Source organism: Podarcis muralis, chromosome 12, assembly GCF_964188315.1.
Source record: "Podarcis muralis chromosome 12, rPodMur119.hap1.1, whole genome shotgun sequence".
In the NCBI taxonomy this organism is placed as follows: Eukaryota; Metazoa; Chordata; class Lepidosauria; order Squamata; family Lacertidae; genus Podarcis; species Podarcis muralis.
In genome coordinates this window covers 60,953,232-60,974,170 of record NC_135666.1, presented here as the reverse complement: position 1 = coordinate 60,974,170, position 20,939 = coordinate 60,953,232, and positions in this window count along the sequence as shown.

Here is a 20,939-nt window from a genome sequence, read left to right as displayed (position 1 = left end):
AACAGGCAGCACACCTGAGAATAAGTACTGTCAGTTCATCGGAGGGAACAACTGGATGTACAACTGTGTGTGTAAGATGAACAATTTGAATATGCAGTTTGAAAACTGCCTATCCGCTTTCATCAAAAACTATCCTAAATATATGACACTTACTGAAGAAGGTCACTGTTACTCTTATTTGACAGATGAGGGACATAAGCAGTGGACAGGTGATAGATGGAAGCTAAGTATGAGTTTCCCCTAAAACTTGAGGTAGAGTTGACATTTGAACCAGTGTCTCTCATCCAGCTTTCTGTTCCCTTGGCCACAGTCATTACCAGTCCCTTTTCTAGGGTTTAAAAACATTTTCCTAGCTGGAGGTCTGGAGCAATTCACCAGAAGAGAACCTTGGACTTCAATATGGGAAAGTAGGCAAGGTGCGACTAGGACCACCCATGTCCTGGGATGATATAAGAGACAAGTAAAGTTCTCTGGCATCTGACTGACCTTCAAGGGGCTCCTGAGGTGGTATGGCGGCTTCTCACAGTGTTTTTGAATTGAATGAAATGATTGCCTCCTCTTAGGCAAAATCCAAAACTCATTTCTTGGAAGTAAATTCCTTTGAAAACACTGTTTGATAAGATAACAGAGTATTACAAGGCTCTGTGGTATTTCAAGCTGTCCATATTGTTAGTAGATTTGTAACCTGTTCAGGATAGCATACATAGGATCAACCAATTTTGTTTTATGAGAGGTTATGCTGAGAGATGTAATTTGCTCAAAGTCATCCTGTGAACTCCTGGCTAAGCAAGGATTTCATTCCAGGTCTCTGAAAGTCACACTGAACATCCTGGAAGAAACAGCGATTTTTCATCCATTTGGGAATGGAAACATGCAATCTGATACAGTGAAACAATGTACAAAATAAACCAAAACATAAAAGTGGGATGGTACTGGCATGTACATTTGTTATTGGAATAAGAAACCATATTGGAATTTGAAGATATTTGAAAAAGCAGCAATGGAAATAATTTAAAGGAGACATATGAATGCCCTTGGATAAGAAAGCAGGATAAATATTCCTGTAAACCCTCTGCAATATCTTACTAAGAATATGGATTTATATGTATGGGGAGAGCATGAACTACCAGTGTAAAGACAATTTTGTATTTGCTTTTTTCAAATGATTTTAAAGGAGATTTAAAAAAAAAAAGAATTAATGTAGTTATAATAATTAGACAGTCTGGTGACACCTATGTATTGAGTTCTAATAGTGCCTTTTTGGGTCCATCTGTTCATTTCTCATGGTATGTAATGTCTTGATGATGCACACACTTCATCACCAGCAGAGGCGCCTGAGGACCCCAGGGGTGAGTGGGGCTGCCTACCTAGACCATGTTGGAAAGCAGGCTCCTATCACCACCTCTCAACCAAAGATTTCCAGGGACCATTGCTCAAAGCACCAGAGGGAACCAGAAGAAGCCACAGAGTTAGCAGGTGTGGGCATTTCGGTATGAACTCTACATATTACAACCCCTTTGTAATGCAGGAATATGCAGCTGTCCCATATGGGGATTGAACCTGCAACCTTGGTGTTATCAGCTCCATGTTCTAACCAATTGACATATTTTAAGTGTTTCTAAATGGTCCTTTGTTGTTTAGTCATTTAGTCGTTTCCGACTCTTCATGACCCCATGGACCAGAGCACGCCAGGCACTCCTGTCTTCCACTGCCTCCCGCAGTTTGGTCAAACACATGCTGGTAGCTTCGAGAACACTGTCCCACCATCTCGTCCTCTGTCGTTCCCTTCTCCTTGTGCCCTCCATCTCTCCCAACATCAGGGTCTTTTCCAGGGAGTCTTCTCTTCTCATGAGGTGGCCAATGGTTCTTAGGCTGAGCAAAATAGGTGATGCTGTTATAAACTTTGAGATAACAAATCCTTTGCTTCTTGCTTCAAAATGTGATTATTGATCTCACCAGTTTTGCCCTCTTGTAATCACTATTTAAGGTGCTACACTCAATATGCCAGCAAATTTGGAAAACTCAGCAGTGGCCAGAAGATTGGAGAAGATCAGTCTACATCCCAGTCCCAAAGAAGGGTAGTGCCAAAGAATGCTCCAACTACCGCACAATTGCACTCATTTCACACGCTAGCAAGGTTATGCTTAAAATTCTACAAGGAAGGCTTAAGCAGTATGTGGATCGAGAACTCCCAGAAGTGCAAGCTGGATTTAGAAGAGGCAGAGGAACCAGAGACCAAATTGCAAACATGCGCTGGATTATGGAGAAAGCTAGAGAGTTCCAGAAAGACATCTACTTCTGCTTCATTGACTATGCAAAAGCCTTTGACTGTGTCGACCACAGCAAACTATGGCAAGTTCTTAAAGAAATGGGAGTGCCTGATCACCTCATCTGTCTCCTGAGAAATCTCTATGTGGGACAAGAAGCTACAGTTAGAACTGGATATGGAACAACTGATTGGTTCAAAATTGGGAAAGGAGTACGACAAGGCTGTATTTTGTCTCCCTGCTTATTTAATTTATATGCAGAATACATCATGCGAAAGGCTGGGCTGGATGAATCCCAAGCTGGAATTAAGATTGCCGGAAGAAATATCAACAACCTCAGATATGCAGATGACACAACCTTGATGGCAGAAAGTGAGGAGGAATTAAAGAACCTTTTAATGAGGGTGAAAGAGGAGAGCGCAAAATATGGTCTGAAGCTCAACATCAAAAAAACGAAGATCATGGCCACTGGTCCCATCACCTCCTGGCAAATAGAAGGGGAAGAAATGGAGGCAGAGGATTTTACTTTCTTGGGCTCCATGATCACTGCAGATGGTAACAGCAGCCACGAAATTAAAAGACGCCTCCTTCTTGGGAGAAGGGCAATGACAGGCCTAGACAGCATCTTGAGAAGTAGAGACGTCACCTTGCCAACAAAGGTCCGTATAGTTAAAGCCATGGTTTTCCCAGTAGTGATGTATGGAAGTGAGAGCTGGACCATCAAGAAGGCTGATCGCCGAAGAATTGATGCTTTTGAATTATGGTGCTGGAGAAGACTCTTGAGAGTCCCATGGACTGCAAGAAGATCAAACGCATCCATTCTTAAGGAAATCAGCCCTGAGTGCTCACTGGAAGGACAGATCGTGAAGCTGAGGCTCCAGTACTTTGGCCACCTCATGAGAAGAGAAGACTCCCTGGAGAAGACACTGATGCTGGGAAAGATGGAGGGCACAAGGAGAAGGGGGCGACAGAGGACGAGATGGTTGGATAGTGTTTTCGAGGTTACCAGCATGAGTCTGACCAAACTGCGGGAAGTAGTGGGGGACAGAGGTGCCTGGCGTGCTCTGGTCCATGGGGTCACGAAGAGTCGGACACGACTAAACGACTAAACAACAACAACAACAATCACTATTCAGATGGGGTAGTAAAATAGACTCATTAAGCTCCACAAAAGGAGTTTTGTTTTAACTCAACATTTCTTTATAGAATTAGAGCCAAGTCAATTATTTAACTTTCATCTTGAACTCATTTTTAACAAAATAAAAAACATTCCTTCCAGTAGCACCTTAGAGACCAACTAAGTTTGTTATTGGTATGAGCTTTCGTGTGCATGCACAGTTCTTCAGATACACAGCTTTAAGAAATGAGGATATTTTGTCAAACATTTATCCAATCATAGTTATTAAATGGTGATAGGCCCACTGTAAAATATGAGTCCCAAATAACATAGAGTGTTATATACAGCTTGAAACATGATACAAATGAGCAACGCACAACTTTACACACATCCCAAAATCACTCTGAGATCATCTGAGCCCTTATCTCTGTTACCTTTTTGTAAAAAGAAGAGCTTCCCGTCTAGCAACAACTAGCTGAACTCCAGAGAGGGATACATTGGTTTTCTCTCTGTGTGCTATCATGTTCCTTTTCTCTTAATGTTTTGTTGTTGTTTTTTGCCTGTTAATAACTCTGAAGAGTTATTAGCATGGAAGCAAAGTTTTTTGGTCATGCTTTCATATTTGTCAGCTTCTCAACATTTCTGAATGGCCAAAGAAAATGTCATTCCTGTTTGGCTTTTCTTCCCTTGCCCCATAAATACAGCTTCTTGATTTATGATCAGAATTAAGGTGTGCAAAAGCATGGAACAAATCCTGAAAGAAGAATAAAATGGAGCTGTCTCAGAAATGCCCCAAACTGAATCAGGACCTCTGAAGCACTGTGGGAGATTCAGGTATTTGGGTATACTTTTTTAAATGCTGCAGACAGCATTGTGTGCAAAACAGTGAAACATCTCTCCCCAGGCACAAGTTTTTATGAACTTATGTTGTCAGTTGTATTCTTTTTACTGTCATTTGTTCTGGGCCTTGAGCTTTTGAATGGCCTCATCCTTCCTCTAGCCGCCAACAAAAAAAACACACACACAAAAAAACCATTTGTTTGAGGTACTTTGCTACACAATGTATGTGTAAAACTTGGTTACATGAATGTGTGAACTAACTCAACTGACAAGCAATCATCTGAAATTTCTGTTGGTTTTATATCTATGCTGGTTTATTCATACACACACATGCAATCTATTTAATGTATGATGTACCTATGAAAGTACTATTGATTTTGGATTTCATCCTCCATTGATATTTTTAGTATTGCTATGATTTATGGCTAAACAAATAAAAATATTTACTTGCAGGTCACTTCTTGACACTGCAATCATCAAATAATGGGCATGCATGTATGAGTTGCTTCTAAGTCTAGTTCAGCTGATTACATAGTGATATTTCTTTCAGCGCTAAGTTACTTTTTTAAAATACAAAATGTGATGCTAAAATCATAATTTGTTTCTTAAAATTAACAGTATAAACAATTCTCTCTCCTCCCCCAAAGTACCTTTTATTTCATGTTTAAAACTTGTTGCAAGAAACTTCCTTGCGGTATTACTTCTTTCTAATATCACTAGTAGGTTTGCTTATACCTTAGAACTTATCATCCAAGGAAAAGATAAAACCCCTGTAAATAAATTTGATGTAAGAAAATAATGAGGTCTGCTAATTATGTTCACCCCTGTAATTTAATAAAACTGTATCCAATAGATTTTTAAAATTAGATTTTGTTTGCCTGCATGTAGTGTTTGTGCAGATCATTAATTCTGAACCTCCTGACACTATGGGCACAGATGAGATCTAATAAATTATTGTACTACTAAAGTAAATTGAATTTTGAATAAGTCATAGCATGGATTTAATCCTATCACCATGTCAGTTGCGTCTTCTGTTTAGTTTATTAACCTTTAGCAATTAATGTACATTTTAATGCATTGATAAGGTCTACTGTCTTTCAAATCGCATCTACCTTAACACAGGTTCATGTTGGTATTATTATTCACAATTGTGCATCCCATTGCTCATCCTAGTGCTTGCAGCACTACACTTCTGAATGTGTGTTGCTCATCACATGTGCCACTGGCTTCCCTGAGCAACTGCATGTGCAGTTAGGCCACAATTGCACCCCCAGCCCAAAGAGTCCCCTCTCCATTATTCAAGTACAAATTAGGAAATAAGAAAAACAATAAAATAGGAGGTAGAGAAAATGTAGAGCGGAATAACCAAAGGCAGCAGATTTATCCCTGCAAAGCAAAAGAACCATATCCTTATTTCCCTTTTTAAATAATGTTCTTTTCCTCTATTGACGGTCCAGGTAGCTCCAACAGCCATATTTCACAGCTAAGTATAGAAACAGTATAATTTTTAAAACAATATTTGTACATTAGCAGCCCTTACCATTTAAGAATTTAGTTTCACAAAAGTTTGGAGCATTTCCCCCCTTTGCACAAGTAGCCAAAATAACTTTAAAAAAATACTTACAATGCTCCCATATAAGGAGAGTCAATAAGCTTTTGAAATATTAAGTATGTTTGCCTCCATGCTAACCACACTTTCCCCTTTCTTTCAGATTTAAGGCCTTTATCGCTATCTTAACTCCATGAATAGGTATAGGAAATATATCGCTGACTGACTTTCTTTCATAGAATCATAGAATCTTAGAGTTGGAAGGGACCCCAAGGGTCATCTAGTCCAACCCCCTGTAATGATGCAGGAATCTCAGCTAAAGCATCCATGACAGATGGCCATCCAACCTCTGCATATACACATAATCTTACTTGTATCTGGCCTTTACAACCAATGCTCAAGGCAGAGTACAACATGAAAAAATACATAACTACAACACAACCAAAGTAGTCATAAACAATAAATAAAACATTAAAAAATACACAATCAAATTGAACAAGTTCCACAAGATCTAAAATAAAGACACAAAACAACAGCAACCCCCCCCCCCCCCAATAACAAACCTAATCAAAACCTCAGCCCAACAGTCTGTTCAGAAGCCTCAGGTTTTGTAGCTGGAGAATATGAGTCAACTCCCAGGGGCCGAGGTCCCTTTGGCTCCCTTCAATCCAATATTTGAGAGGGCCACTTCCCCCAAAAAGTTGATGGGCATTGCCATTCAAGTGGTGTGCATGTGCAATGTCATGTGATTGATTATGCAGAGTGGGGCTTACCTGCCCCCAATATTTTATTCAAGTTGGCACCCATGAGCTGGAGTCAATCAGGGCCAGGTAGAAGAAGGCCTACAAGGCAGGGAGCAGATCTTCCAGGACCCACAGTCAAGATGGTGGTCTAGCATAATAGGTCTCCAGTTTTCTCCTCCTCCCCGCCACTAGCAGAAATCATTGGAGGAACACTGTATTGTATACGGCTGCTGCAGCATTGGCACATCCTCAACATTCTCATGCCCATGCAAATGTTCCAAATCTGGGACCCACCTCCAGGCCCACTGCAGAAGTAGCAGCAACACTTGTTCTCTGCTGTATCATAAAACTTCGTGTCCTAGAGGGACATGCTCATAGATGGACCTCTGTACATAATCCTGGAAGCCCTTTAGCTGTTCAAGGGTCGTAACCTTTTCAAAACATTATGAATCTTTCAACAAGCTTCAGGGTTGCATTTAGCCATTGTGTTGTTTTTCCTGGCAATCGGGATGTAACATCCTATAATCAGATCATAGGATTATGCATTAACAAATCACACCTTTCCATGTTTGTTTGGTTACATCATTATAGATGACTGGTGTGTCATTGATTCAACATTTTTTTGCTTGCAAATGGAACTGGCTCAAGTTCATTAAACCATTGCTTGCAAAGCTCTAAAACATGGTGGTAGCAGGAGATGGGCAATTTTATCAGCTGCATAAGCTTTTGTAAATATTTAGTTCAGCTTTGTGCTTAAGTGATCCCAGGATTAACTTTCTCCAACATGTGAGTTTTAATATGCAGCCTAAACTGCAATGCAATTCATTGAAGAATCTCAGACTCATTGTACTGAACCATTTCCCCCATCTATTTAGAGCAGGGTGAGCAGCTAGCTAGAAGCTCATGGGAGAAATCCCTCAAAGGTGCCACTTAGCAAAGACAAGAGTGCGGTCCCTTCCAGCTTCAGATGGTACATGATCATTTCGGTACATTTCTCGGGAGCCCTTGTATCCCTGATGCTTACATTGAACAAGCAACCAGAGTGAACTCTCATATATATATATAAAGTTCAAGAGGTCAAGACACAAAGGCTTTAGCAACTAATCCACACCTAATGACCCACCTAAGTGGTACTCAGGATATCACTCAAGAAATCACTCAAGATATCCCTCAAGCAATTAAGGAACAAAAGAAGAAAAGGCACACTAGCCTGGGAACTTCCTCTCTGCCCAGAACATTGGAGGCTATACACCATCAACAGTATTTATAGGAACTCAAACACTGAGATCCTGCTCTGTTCCAGTAACAAGAAGCCGAAAGCACCAGCCTGAAGATGACGAGTGAGACCTCGTCGAAACGTCGCCTAGACACCCCAACTTTTACACGGGAAGATACCCGAGGACACCAAAACCTGCATTCCTGTACCCGTGAAAATCTACGAAAGCATATATATATATATATATATATATATATATATATATATATATGCAGGTTTTGGTGTCCTCGGGTGTCTTCCCGTGTAAAAGTTGGGGTGTCTAGGCGACGTTTCGACGAGGTCTCACTCGTCATCTTCAGGCTGGTGCTTTCGGCTTCTTGTTACTTCTACGAAAGGCTGGTGCTTTCGGCTTCTTGTTACTTCTATATGCTTCTACGAAAGCATATATATATATATATATATATAATTTAACCAGGCTTATATCCAGGAGAAGCACTTTGATCCCAGCTGTGAATCTTGCCCGCTATCAAAACCTTGTTGTTCCTCTCCTGGTGTCCCTTCATAGTCAATCTCAAGAGGGAGAACAGCGTAACTGAAAGCCAATCATTCTGGAGCTTGTCCCCTACCTTCCATCTAAGTGGCAAAAGTACTTGCAAACCAGGAGTTTAAAATTTCCTCATTTCCCCTTTTCTAAAATGAATATTGTTCATATATTTTTTAAAAAAAAATTGAAGGGAATGTTTTTAAGAAGCTGTTTCCAAAACTCTTTTTTCATCCTCTTTTCACTTTGTTCATTGTTTATCCTTCCTCTTTTTATCTGCTAAACCTCCGTGCACTCAGTCAAAGAGACGGATTAACCTGCAGCATAATAGGCACATGATTCAAAAACCATCTGATGTCAGGTTTGAAAGGGGGACTGGAGAAGTCAATTTATATTCCCAAATAGGAGACCTTGAAAAAAGAAAATCAGAGTCAAGAAAGGGAATGATGTCATCCTGAGATAGCGTTTTTAATCCAAATTCGGAGCAGGTGTGTGGATATGCGAGAAGAGGCATACGAGAGAAGCTTGCTGTGCCACGGCTTGCTTTGAAGCCTAGCAGAATGATAGAAGCAACTTATTTGGCATCACCGGGATCTTGAGCTCTTAATTCCGATATGTGTGCTTCAGGCTGATCAAGAGTGGCCATCTACATCCAATTGTTCAGAGGAGAGGGATTTAGCTGGCAATCACCACCACAAGATACAGCCATTTTATTCACAAAAGCAGAAGAAAAATGAGTTTTCATCACACAACAACTATGTCTTTAAAAAAAAATTATTATTATTATCCTAGAGCTGTGTGTTAGCTGGCCAAAAGCAACCCCGATGGGGCATCATTTTCCAACACAAGTATGGCTTCTGTTGTGTGGGGAATATCATGCTGTGAAAATATGTGTCAAGTTATAGATCCGGAGCAGGATAAATCAGGGATTACCAACTTCTGAATTCTCAGGGAGATAATTCAATTCTCAGTGGTTAGGGAGATGGATTATCCGGAAGTGTATTCTCTTCACCCAGCCTGGTTCTTTGCTGGGGGCTCAGGACTTTTAATAAAGACAAGACCACCTAACGGAAGCGGCTCCATTTTTACTGAGCACGTGGCCTGGGCAAGTTTGGAGCCTTGCATACAAAATCCAGAGCAAAGAGATAACTTTAAAGTGCAAAGAATCTGTCTCTCACACAGTTTTTGAATATTTTATGACTATGGACAAAATGAAATTTATTTGTGGTCCAGATCTGGCCCAAATGCCACTGGTCACCATTCCTGGCATAAATAATAGCAAGAGAGTGATTTGTGCTATCTCTTTAGAATGGAGCAGACCTGAAATAGTAATGGCCTTTACTCTGCCATAGACCTGCTCTATGGCTTCAGTTTCCTCATATGATCCCCTTTGGGTTGATCACTTTTGGCTAGCAATGTGATTTGTGGAGCTGGCATTGCACTACCCAAAATCCTGTCCGAACATGTTTCTCTATGCCACCCATCCATCTCCATCTTTACCCTTGAATTGTCAGCCATATTCTTCAAGGTTGTCATTAACTTCTTTTCTGCACAAACTAAATCTCTTCCAGCTTGTTTTTATGCATGAAGGAAGAGCTCTCATCTTACATGGACTTTCAGCTCTCTGTACCACATCAGCCTTTGGAATATATATCCTTCAAGATGATAGTGGTTCACCTTTACCAATATATAATAAATCCCTTCTGCTATCAAGCTTTGGATTACTGCAGCACTGGATGCTCCATGTTTTGACTTTTATCTCACTACTTCAGCTCTCAAAACCTGGAAATGATTAGACTCTGTCCACTCCTAATAAATCTCCAAGGACCTAAAGAATGGCATGTTCCCTTTGCCAAAATGATGTTTTAACCCAGGATTAGGAACAGTAAAAGGACATGTTTGTGTCTCCCATCTCCAGGATTCGCACAGTGCATTGCATGATAATTAACTGTTTATATACTATTTGAAGCACATTGTGCTGTTGGCCCTTTTATAAAAATGGCTGTGATGCCAAAGGTATCCAGAATGCATACATATCGGTAGTGGTAGGGTTTCCCCCCATTTTCTTGTTTCTATTTCTTGTTTCAAGCATCCTATTGCCACTACCATCTTCAATGCTCACCTTCCCCCTCTCCTATCATGCTCTCATTTAAAGATATGTAGGGCTGATTTATACATTACATGAATACTATTGTTTCTGTTATGTGTCCCCCCACCCCACCCCATGCAAATCACACTTCTGCCTTGTGTAGTTAAAGGGAAAGGGAAAGGACCCCTGACAGTTAAGTCCAGTCGTGAACGACTTTGGGGTTAGAATCATAGAATCATAGAATCATAGAATCATAGAGTTGGAAGAGACCACAAGGGCCATCGAGTCCAACCCCCTGCCAAGCAGGAAACACCATCAGAGCACTCCTGACATATGGCTGTCAAGCCTCTGCTTAAAGACCTCCAAAGAAGGAGACTCCACCACACTCCTTGGCAGCAAATTCCACTGTCGAACAGCTCTTACTGTCAGGAAGTTCTTCCTAATGTTTAGGTGGAATCTTCTTTCTTGTAGTTTGGATCCATTGCTCCGTGTCCGCTTCTCTGGAGCAGCAGAAAACAACTTTTCTCCCTCCTCTATGTGACATCCTTTTATATATTTGAACATGGCTATCATATCACCCCTTAACCTCCTCTTCTCCAGGCTAAACATGCCCAGCTCCCTTAGCCGTTCCTCATAAGGCATCGTTTCCAGGCCTTTGACCATTTTGGTTGCCCTCCTCTGGACACGTTCCAGTTTGTCAGTGTCCTTCTTGAACTGTGGTGCCCAGAACTGGACACAGTACTCCAGGTGAGGTCTGACCAGAGCAGAATACAGTGGCACTATTACTTCCCTTGATCTAGATGCTATACCCCTATTGATGCAGCCCAGAATTGCATTGGCTTTTTTAGCTGCCACGTCACACTGTTGGCTCATGTCAAGTTTGTGGTCAACCAAGACTCCTAGATCCTTTTCACATGTACTGCTCTCAAGCCAGGTGTCCCCCATCTTGTATTTGTGCCTCTCATTTTTTTTGCCCAAGTGCAATACTTTACATTTCTCCCTGTTAAAATTCATCTTGTTTGTTTTGGCCCAGTTCTCTAATCTGTCAAGGTCGTTTTGAAGTGTGATCCTGTCCTCTGGGGTGTTAGCCACCCCTCCCAGTTTGGTGTCATCTGCAAATTTGATCAGGATGCCCTTGAGTCCATCATCCAAGTCGTTGATAAAGATGTTGAATAAGACCGGGCCCAAGACAGAACCCTGTGGCACCCCACTAGTCACTCTTCTCCAGGATGAATAGGAACCATTGATGAGCACCCTTTGGGTTCGGTCAGTCAGCCAGTTACAAATCCACTGAGTGGTAGCATAGTCAAGTCCTCATTTTACCAGCTTCTTTACAAGAATATCATGGGGCACCTTATCAAATGCCTTGCTGAAATCAAGGTAGGCTACATCCACTGCGTTCCCTTCATCTACCAGGCTTGTAATTCTGTCAAAAAACGAGATCAGGTTAGTCTGACATGACTTATTTTTCAGAAATCCATGCTGACTATTGGTGATCACAGCATTCCTTTCTAGGTGCTCACAGACTGTTTGCTTAATGATCTGCTCCAGAATCTTCCCTGGTATTGATGTCAGACTGACTGGGCGGTAATTATTTGGGTCCTCTCTTTTCGCCTTTTTGAAAATAGGTACAACATTTGCCCTCCTCCAGTCTGCCGGGACTTCGCCTGTTCTCCAGGAATTCTCAAAGATGACTGCCAGTGGTTCTGAGATCACATCTGCCAGTTCTTTTAATACTCTTGGATGCAGTTCATCTGGCCCTGGAGACTTGAATACATCTAGACTAGCCAAGTATTCTTGTACTATCTCCTTAGTTATTCTGGGCTGTGTTTCCTCTGCTGAATCATTTGCTCCAAATTCTTCAGGTCGGGCATTGTTTTCTTTATCGGAGAAGACTGAGGCAAAGAAGGCATTGAGGAGTTCAGCCCTTTCTGTGTCCCCTGTTTGCATTTCACCATCTTCTCCTCTGAGTGACCCCACTGTTTCTTTGTTCTTCCTTTTGCTACGAACATACCCATAAAAGCCTTTTTTGTTGCTTTTAACCTCTCTAGCAAGCCTGAGTTCATTCTGTGCTTTAGCTTTTCTGACTTTGTGTCTACACGTGCTGGCTATTTGTTTGAATTCCTCTTTGGTGGTTTCCCCCCTTTTACATTTTTTGTACACATCCTTTTTAAATCTTAACTCAGTTAAAAGTTCTTTAGATAGCCACCCTGGCTTCTTTAGGCACCTTCCATGTTTCCGTCTCATTGGTATTGCCTGAAGTTGTGCTTTTACTATCTCCCTCTTAACAAACTCCCAGCCATCTTGAACTCCCTTTCCTTTTAGTATTACTGTCCATGGGATCTCACCCAGCACTTCCCTAAGTTTTATGAAGTCGGCTTTCTTAAAGTCAAGAAATTGAGTCCTAGTATGCTTGGCTGCTCCTTTCCGCTGTATAGTAAACTTCAGAAGAGCATGATCACTCGCGCCTAATGATCCTTCCACTTCTACCCCACTAACCAGGTCATCAACATTGGTTAGGACCAGATCTAAAATGGCTGTTCCTCTTGTTGCTTCTCCCACTTTCTGGACAATGAAGTTGTCTGCAAGTCCAGTGAGGAATCTGTTTGACCTTATGCTCTTGGCTGAGTTTGACATCCAACAAATATCCGGGTAATTGAAGTCCCCCATTACTACTATCTCCCTTCCTTTTGCATGCTTGGCCATCTGTTCCAGGAAGGCATCATCTATGTCCTCCGTTTGGCTTGGGGATCTATAGTAAACTCCCACAATGAGGTCTCTGTTATTCTTCTCTCCCTTAATTTTGACCCAAATGCTCTCACTTTGGCTTTGAGGTTCTAAATCTTGGATCTCTTCACAGGTATACACATCCCTGACATATAATGCCACTCCTCCTCCTTTCTTGTCTGGTCTGTTTCTCTGAAATAGATTGTATCCCTCCATTATTACATTCCAATCGTGGGACTTATCCCACCAGGTTTCAGTGATGCCTATTATGTCATATTTAGTTTGCTGTACCAAGAGCTCAAGCTCATCTTGTTTATTCCCCGTGCTTTGCGCATTAGTGTACAGACATTGAAGTCCATTAATCATTCCCCCGTGTCTCTTATTTAAGGATTTTTTCCTCCCACCACTAGGTCTGTGTGCTGTTTGCTCCATTTGGTCTATGACATTTGGATGATCATCTTCATCAATTGATAGACTCCTACCTTCAGGAGCACTGTCTCCCTCCCCCACATTAGTCAGTTTAAAGCCCTCCTGATGAGGTTTCTGAGATTTTTGGCAAAAACATTCCTCCCAACCGTTGTGAGGTGCAGCCCATCGCTTGCCAGAAGTCCATCTTTAAGAAACTGCAGCCCGTGATCTAAGAATCCAAACCGTTCCTGTTTACACCATTTGCGAAGCCAGTTGTTCACTTCCACTATTTTTCCCTCTCTCCCTGGGCCACGTCGTTCAACTGGGAGGACAGATGAGATGACAATTTGTGCATTTAATTGCTTCAATTTCCTGCCCAGAGCCTCGTAGTCTCTTTTGATCCTCTGGAGGCTATTGCTTGCAGTGTCATTGGTTCCCACATGAACCAAGAGGAAGGGGTATTTGTCAGTGGGTTTTATGATTCCTTGCAGTCGTTCAGTTACATCTTGGATCTTAGCCCCGGGGAGACAGCACACTTCCCGAGACATCTTGTCAGGCCCACAGATCACTGCTTCTGTTCCCCTCAGTAGGGAATCCCCTATCACCACTACACACCTCCTCTTAGGTCTGGTCGGGGTTCTTCCGTGAGCTGTCCGTTCCAAGGTCACCTGCACATTCCCTGAGGACTGACTTTGCTGCTCGTCCTCATATACCTGATCGACTGTAATGAGGGAGAGATCCTCAAATGGGGTCTGCTCTTCGTCTTCCATGCTAGGGGAGAGGACCTCAAAGCGATTGTGTATTTCTAAACAATCAGAGCGAACCCTGGGCCTCCTACTTCTTTGAGTCACGTTTCTCCATATATCTGGCTCCTGTGTTGGTGAACTAGCCTCCTTCTCAGGGGAGTCCCCTGTCTCCTCCTTGGTGGAGACGGTGTGCTCTGTTGCGTCCAAGAAGAGCTCTAGCTCTCTAATTCTTTGGAGCGTAGCTACACGTTCCTCCAGTTGCTGGACTTTGTCTTGTAAGAGTGCAATCAACATGCAATTGCTGCAAGTAAAGCTGCCTGCAACCTTTGGCAAGATGGCAAACATTGCGCAGGAATCACAGGCGACTGCAGCTGTTCCCTCACCCTCCATCTTGAGAACATGTCGTTGGGGGTGACTACAGCGGTCTTCCATCATAAAAAAGCGTGAAGATAGGACAAATAACTCCCCCCCAAAAAACCCCTAGTTCTCTGCCAACAAACGTGTGAGACTAGCTCCCCTAAATCTAAAAGATGGATCAAACTGTGCGCGCCGCTAGGCGCGCGCTGCTGCCCTGCAAACTCTGATAAGCTCCTCCCACAGCTAATCACCTACCTCAACAGAAGCCCTGCCCCCTCTGACCTTTGCACAGGGAGAGCAGCTAATCAGCCACAAGTAACACACACAAGAAAAGTTGCGGCGCTCATCTCGCTTTACTGGCTGAGGGAGCCAACGTTTGTCCGCAGTTTTTCCGGGTCATGTGGCCAGCACCAAAGCAGTGCACGGAAATGCCGTTTACCTTCCTGCCAGAGTGGTGTCTCCTTTTTATCTAATTGCACTTTGACGTGCTTTCGAACTGCTAGGTTGGCAGGAACTGGGACCAAGGATTTGAACCACCGACCTTCCTATCGGCAAGTCCAAGGCTCAGGGGTTTACACCACAGTGCCACACCTTGTGTAGTTTGGGCAGAGTATATTGAAAGACACCATAGCTGTGACATAAGCTGAGTCATATGTATTTAAACTGTGCCACAATCCCTTATTGCAAGGATTCTGTTAAGAGATTTACTGCCTTTCTTCCTTTATCACACCCCGCCCAGTCTTCAGATGCAGCTGCTAATACTATTTCCTTCTTATCTCTGTATCAAATTTCCTTGCTTTGCTAACAATCAAGCCTTTCAGTTCCATTAATCTTCAAGGCTACCTTGATCTCCATTCCAGATCTTCTGCTATTGAGTGCCTCTGGAAGAACTCTAAAGAACAGGCAGATTTACTTAACTACAAGTGAACTAGGCTTTCCCCAGACCAAGACTGACCGTATCCATGATGTGGCATTGTTGTTTTGGTATCGTTCATGTTATCCTGCCATGCAGAGTCCTACAACTTTCTTGACTTGTTAAGACACTCCATAAAAAAACTAAAATAAACCCTCTTTTCCTGTTCATACCATTATGTGGGCAAGAAGGAAAAATAACAGCATATGTTAATGGCAGGAGTTCAGAAATGGGGTGCAAGTGTGTGAACAGCAGGTTGTGGGGGGCACTGGCCCCACCTATGGAGACAGCGCAGTTAAAATGATAAAGGCCTTACAGGCACGTAGCTAGCAGGCTTCCCACTTCCGCAGCATCCCAGAGTTTGAGGCCCTTTCAGTTTATTTTCTTTTTCTTTCTGCCTGTCCGCATCCCACTTCATTCCTTTATTTCCCTCTTCTCTCTCTTGCTTCATCTGACCTTCTTTCTCCATTTCTCCAACATTCACTTGCTTCCTCATCCCCTTTTAACCTGACTCTGCTGCTTTACCCATATTTCAAAATTTTTCAATGTCTGATGTTTTACAATTGTTTATCTATGCTGTAAACCGCCCAGACTGGCTGGGTTTCCCCAGCCAGATGGGTAGGGTATAAATGATAACATTATTATTATTATTATTATTATTATTATTATTATTATTATTCCTTTGATGACTGCTGCTGGACTGGGACAATAGCCAAACCAAGCAGCAAACCTAGCATGGTGTGGAACAGGTGGACTAGGAGGGCAGCCAACGAACATGCAGGAAAGGGAGTGGGTGAGCAAGCTGGCTGACTCGAGGGTGAAGAGCTACTGCTGTGCTCAGGGTCAGGCCACCCTGTTTCGCCACCTGAGGTGAAATGGGAAGGTGCATCCCCCACCGCCACTGCCACCGCTTCACTTGCCACTGCCCCTCGACGGAAGCCTTGCTCACTGGGGTCAAGGGGTGGCAGTTCCTCCTTGCTTCTCTGGTGCAGGCAGCAGGGGCGGGGGAGGTCCCTGCAGGGGCACCACCCCTGGGATTCCACCACCCAGGCAGCTCCTCCGCCTGCCTCTTCCTTTGGATGTGGCTGCACATGGTTGCCAGCCTGCTCTGCCCCCTACTTTCCTTCCAGGCCAATTGGAGGAAGCAGTGCACCACAATAATGGTGCGCAATCAGTTTCATGAGAAGAGAAGACTCCCTGGAAAAGACCCTGATGTTGGGAAAGATGGAGGGCACAAGGAGAAGGGGACGACAGAGGACAAGATGGTGGGACAGTGTTCTCGAAGCTAGCAGCATGAGTTTAACCAAAGTGCGGGAGGCAGTGGAAGACAGGAGTGCCTGGCGTACTCTGGTCCATGGGGTCACGAAGAGTCGGACACGACTAAATGACTAAACAACAACAGAATCAAAAAGGTGATTGGTCTTTTAGTGGATGTTCCATTTTAACTCCTTAAGACCAATGAAATGTCTGCTGGTCAGAGGGACTAGTTTGACTGGGTAAACAGTTCTGACTGAAGTATATAAGAAGGGAAGTGCAGCATGACTGAGAGGGAGTCAGAGTCTGTGGCGCCAAACTGAGGATGACAAAGAGGCTAAGCCAGAGCAACGTGGAGAGTTGCTGGTGGCAGAAGGTAGCTGTTCAAGGGAAAAGAAGCTGAAATCACTGAAGGCTAAAGCTGAGAAGATCTGCAGGGAGAAAGAGACTACAGCAGCAGTTCTCTAGGAGAGTGGCAGATGTTCACAAGAAGCTGGCCAAAGGAAGATTCCCATGGGAAAGAGAACTATTTGCTTAGAATAGGGAAAATAACTAGTGTACCATTTTAATTTTATATTAAAAAGTATCCTTTAACATCTAATTTGCAAATAACCTTATTGCAGGATATTATAAATATGTTAATAAAGTATATATTGGTTTGAATTTTAAATTTCAGTCTCCTATTCTGCTTGTCCTAAACTCAACTGATCTGTGTGCACACATTTGTGTATGTGTTGCTATGTGAATAAGAGAATGTTTAGAATTTAATAGCGACAGAAGAAACTAAAGAGATGAGATATCTAAGCAGGTTTCATTGTGGTTTGGGAGTTCTACCTGCGGGAACTGTAAAACTGAGCTCATCACATGCCTTGAAGAGCAATTCTTTATAGAGAAAAATATATTCTGAAATGTCTTGAAATTGGGTGGTAATGACCATGACTAAGTTACTCTATTTCAGTGGGTCTACTCTGGGTAAAACTTAGTTGAACTTAGTTGAATACCACACCTTCTCCCAGCCTCCTGCCTTTTGGGCCTAGTTCTCATTAACAGCAGTTAAGGTGGTCAATTTTAGATAAAGTTTGGACTTTGTCGTTTTGGACCACAGGCTACTGGATGTTCCCTCTACATGTACATCCTTGGTGCTCTGACCTAGATGCTGAAGAGGTCCAGCTCAAAAGTTCTGGAGACACTGGCCCCAGTATCTGCCAGCAGTCTTGAGAACTAATCTACTGCACATTTTACCTGGCAAATGACCATGTTTAAAAAACTCCAGCTAGTTATTCACAGTGTTAGCTGTGGCTAGAAAACATTTAGTCTCACCAAAATCATCTATGTATCATTTAAATCACCTCCCTGCCATATACCGGTTTTAATACTGCGCTCTCTCCATCAATACCTCCATGCAGTAAAACCAGGGAACGCTCTTTCGCTTCATCTCTTTAAGGAAGCTGTGGTTCATTTAATACAAAGGGGGGCGGGGACACACTTTCAAAATGTCCGAAATAAGCATTGTGTAAATATATATAACCAGCAGTTGTGAAGCATTTCCCCCTATTAGTGGATAACAAGAATGGGACTTTCTGCAAGTCTTCAGTTCATATGTTAAAACAGAGCTTTATTCTGGCAAAAGTAACTGACAAAAGACATTTCAAAAGACAAATAAGCAAATAAGCTAACTGCATGAAATGCACAAGGAGACAGGATCAAAAGTCTGATCAAAGTCTGAAGTTACTTTTTGTTTATGTACGATCTGCCGTTGCTGTGGGAGCGGCGCCATTAAGGCAACCAGAAACTGGAAGCCCTGTTGGTTTTCTTTTCTAATATTGCCTAACACTTTTACTCATCAGCCCTTTGCCTGAACCCCATGACAATAGATTTCTGCTGAGCAAAACAAGGGGTGCCATTGTCTATGAAAGAGGCTACTTTTTACTCCAAAAGGCAAAGCACTTCTTGGATTTTTTAAAAAAATGACTTTCCAAAATTCCAACAGAAAATATACACATCCTTGGTAACAATTTACTGAAGCAACCTAAATAGAAGGCAAGAATAGTTAAATATGTCCAGATGTAGGTTGGGAATCTTAATTATTAATTATATTTATAGCCCAACCTTCCTCCAAGGAGTTCAGGAAGGTGCACATGTCTATTTTGTCCTCCCAACCACGCTGGCAGATCCATTAGGCTGAGAGAGAGAGAGAATGGCCCAAGCTTTCATGACTGAGTGGGACTTTGAATCCAAACTGCTGATCCCTGCCCCCTGAAATGATGGGGGAAAGTGGAGCAGAACACCTGAGGTTCGCACGGACTTTTGAATTTCAGGGATGGTTTGAATTCCCCACTTTTTCTAAAAATAATAGGGAGTTCTGAATCCCTGATTTCTGTCCTTCGATGTCCACACACAGAAGGTACAAGTTCAGAAATAGGATGTCACTCCAAAGGAGCCCCTTGAAGCTTCTGTCGCCTTGTGGGGAGAATGTCTGGCTGCAGCTAACTATTTGTCTCAAGAATGTTATTTAAAGGCTCCTCAAGGTTTTTTTTAATTGAATTCTAAGATTACTCACAAACATTTCACAGATGTGGAGATGAGGCCAGAAATTGCTTCTGGTTTTTCACTCCCTCCTTAGGAGGAACATGAAGGAGGCACTTTATGATCCAATTAGTGTCTCCAGGAACTCTCTAATTGCTTTGTAAAGCAGTTTGGCATAGTGGAGGGAAAAGAAACAGAGGATGGTTAAAATATTGAAAAATATATGTAGATATTGTTTTCACTGTGCCTTCATCTCACAGCAATCTCAGTGGGGGGAGTGGATCTCAGCTACTGTTTTGTGTAAGGCACTTTTTGACAAGTGTGCCATTGAGATTTGCTCAGAAATATGGGGAACAGCATTATTTATCCCCACTGGAGAACCCACTCTCTTCTAGTTTCTTCAGTAAACTCTTTCAGCCTCCCAAATAAGTTTCTTGACAAGAAGGGGGGAGGGAGCAATATTCCAGTATGCAAGAAAGGTGCCAGAAACTGCAATCATGTCACATGAATCCCTTTTAAATTATGGTATGCGTTACCAAACCAAATGTTCATTTTTAAATGTTATTTTGCAAGCTATGTTGGTGTGCTATTTTGCCCATTATCCCAGGCATTGGATGCAAATCAGTTTTGTTATTGCAGTAGTGAGGCCAAGGACAATCAAAGAAACATGTCAACATTTCAGTGCAGTATGGTATCAAAGTTGTAATCTATTTATTTGTGGAATACGGATAGATACTGAGGACAATCCTAGTGGTCATCCAGAATAGCCGTTCGAAAAGAAGAAGAAAAAGAAAAAGAGGAAGAGGAAGAGGAAGAGGAGGAGTTTGGATTTGATATCCCGCCTTTCACTCCCTTTAAGGAGTCTCAAAGAGGCTAACATTCTCCTTTCCCTTCCTCCCCCACAGCAAACACTCTGTGCGGTGAGTGAGGCTGAGAGACTTCAGAGAAGTGTGACTGGCCCAAGGTCACTCAGCAGCTGCATGTGGAGGAGTGGAGACGCGAACCCGGTTCCCCAGATTACGAGTCCACTGCTCTTAACCACTACACCACACTGGCTACTTTAAAGTTCTCCATGACATATTGTCATGAATAGGGATTTTCAACTCAGATCAGAAGATCAGAAACGAGAAAGCCTTCTTTGTGTTGATAAGGAGATGAGAGTTTGTTTGTCTCAGATTAGACTTAATATAAATGAGATTACCAGCTCACACCTCTCGTTGAGTTTGTATAGATACTTAAAGTACATATGCAAGAGGCTCATTTATAATTATATTTTGGGAATGATTCATTTTCTTATGTAACTGCATTGTTTTACAATTTCCATGATCATATCATAAAGCAGTTGTGTTCCATGTTGTAAATCAAGCACTGCTAGGAGTTGTTTCTTTTTGCTTTGCAATGTGTTTCTTATGAATAATAAACAAATCAGTGTGGCGTGAGTAGATTTTTATTCTGAAAAATGCTTGAGAACCTCTGGTGTAATGTGTAAATGAGACATGTTTGGAAATACATGGGCCATACAGACACATTCAGCAGAAAGCCAGACTGGGCTGTCGTTTCCTCCTAAGTGCATACTTGGTAGCAACCTGGTTTGTCAGGTAAGACAATGGGTCTAACTGCTACCATTTTTGAAATGCAATTTGTTC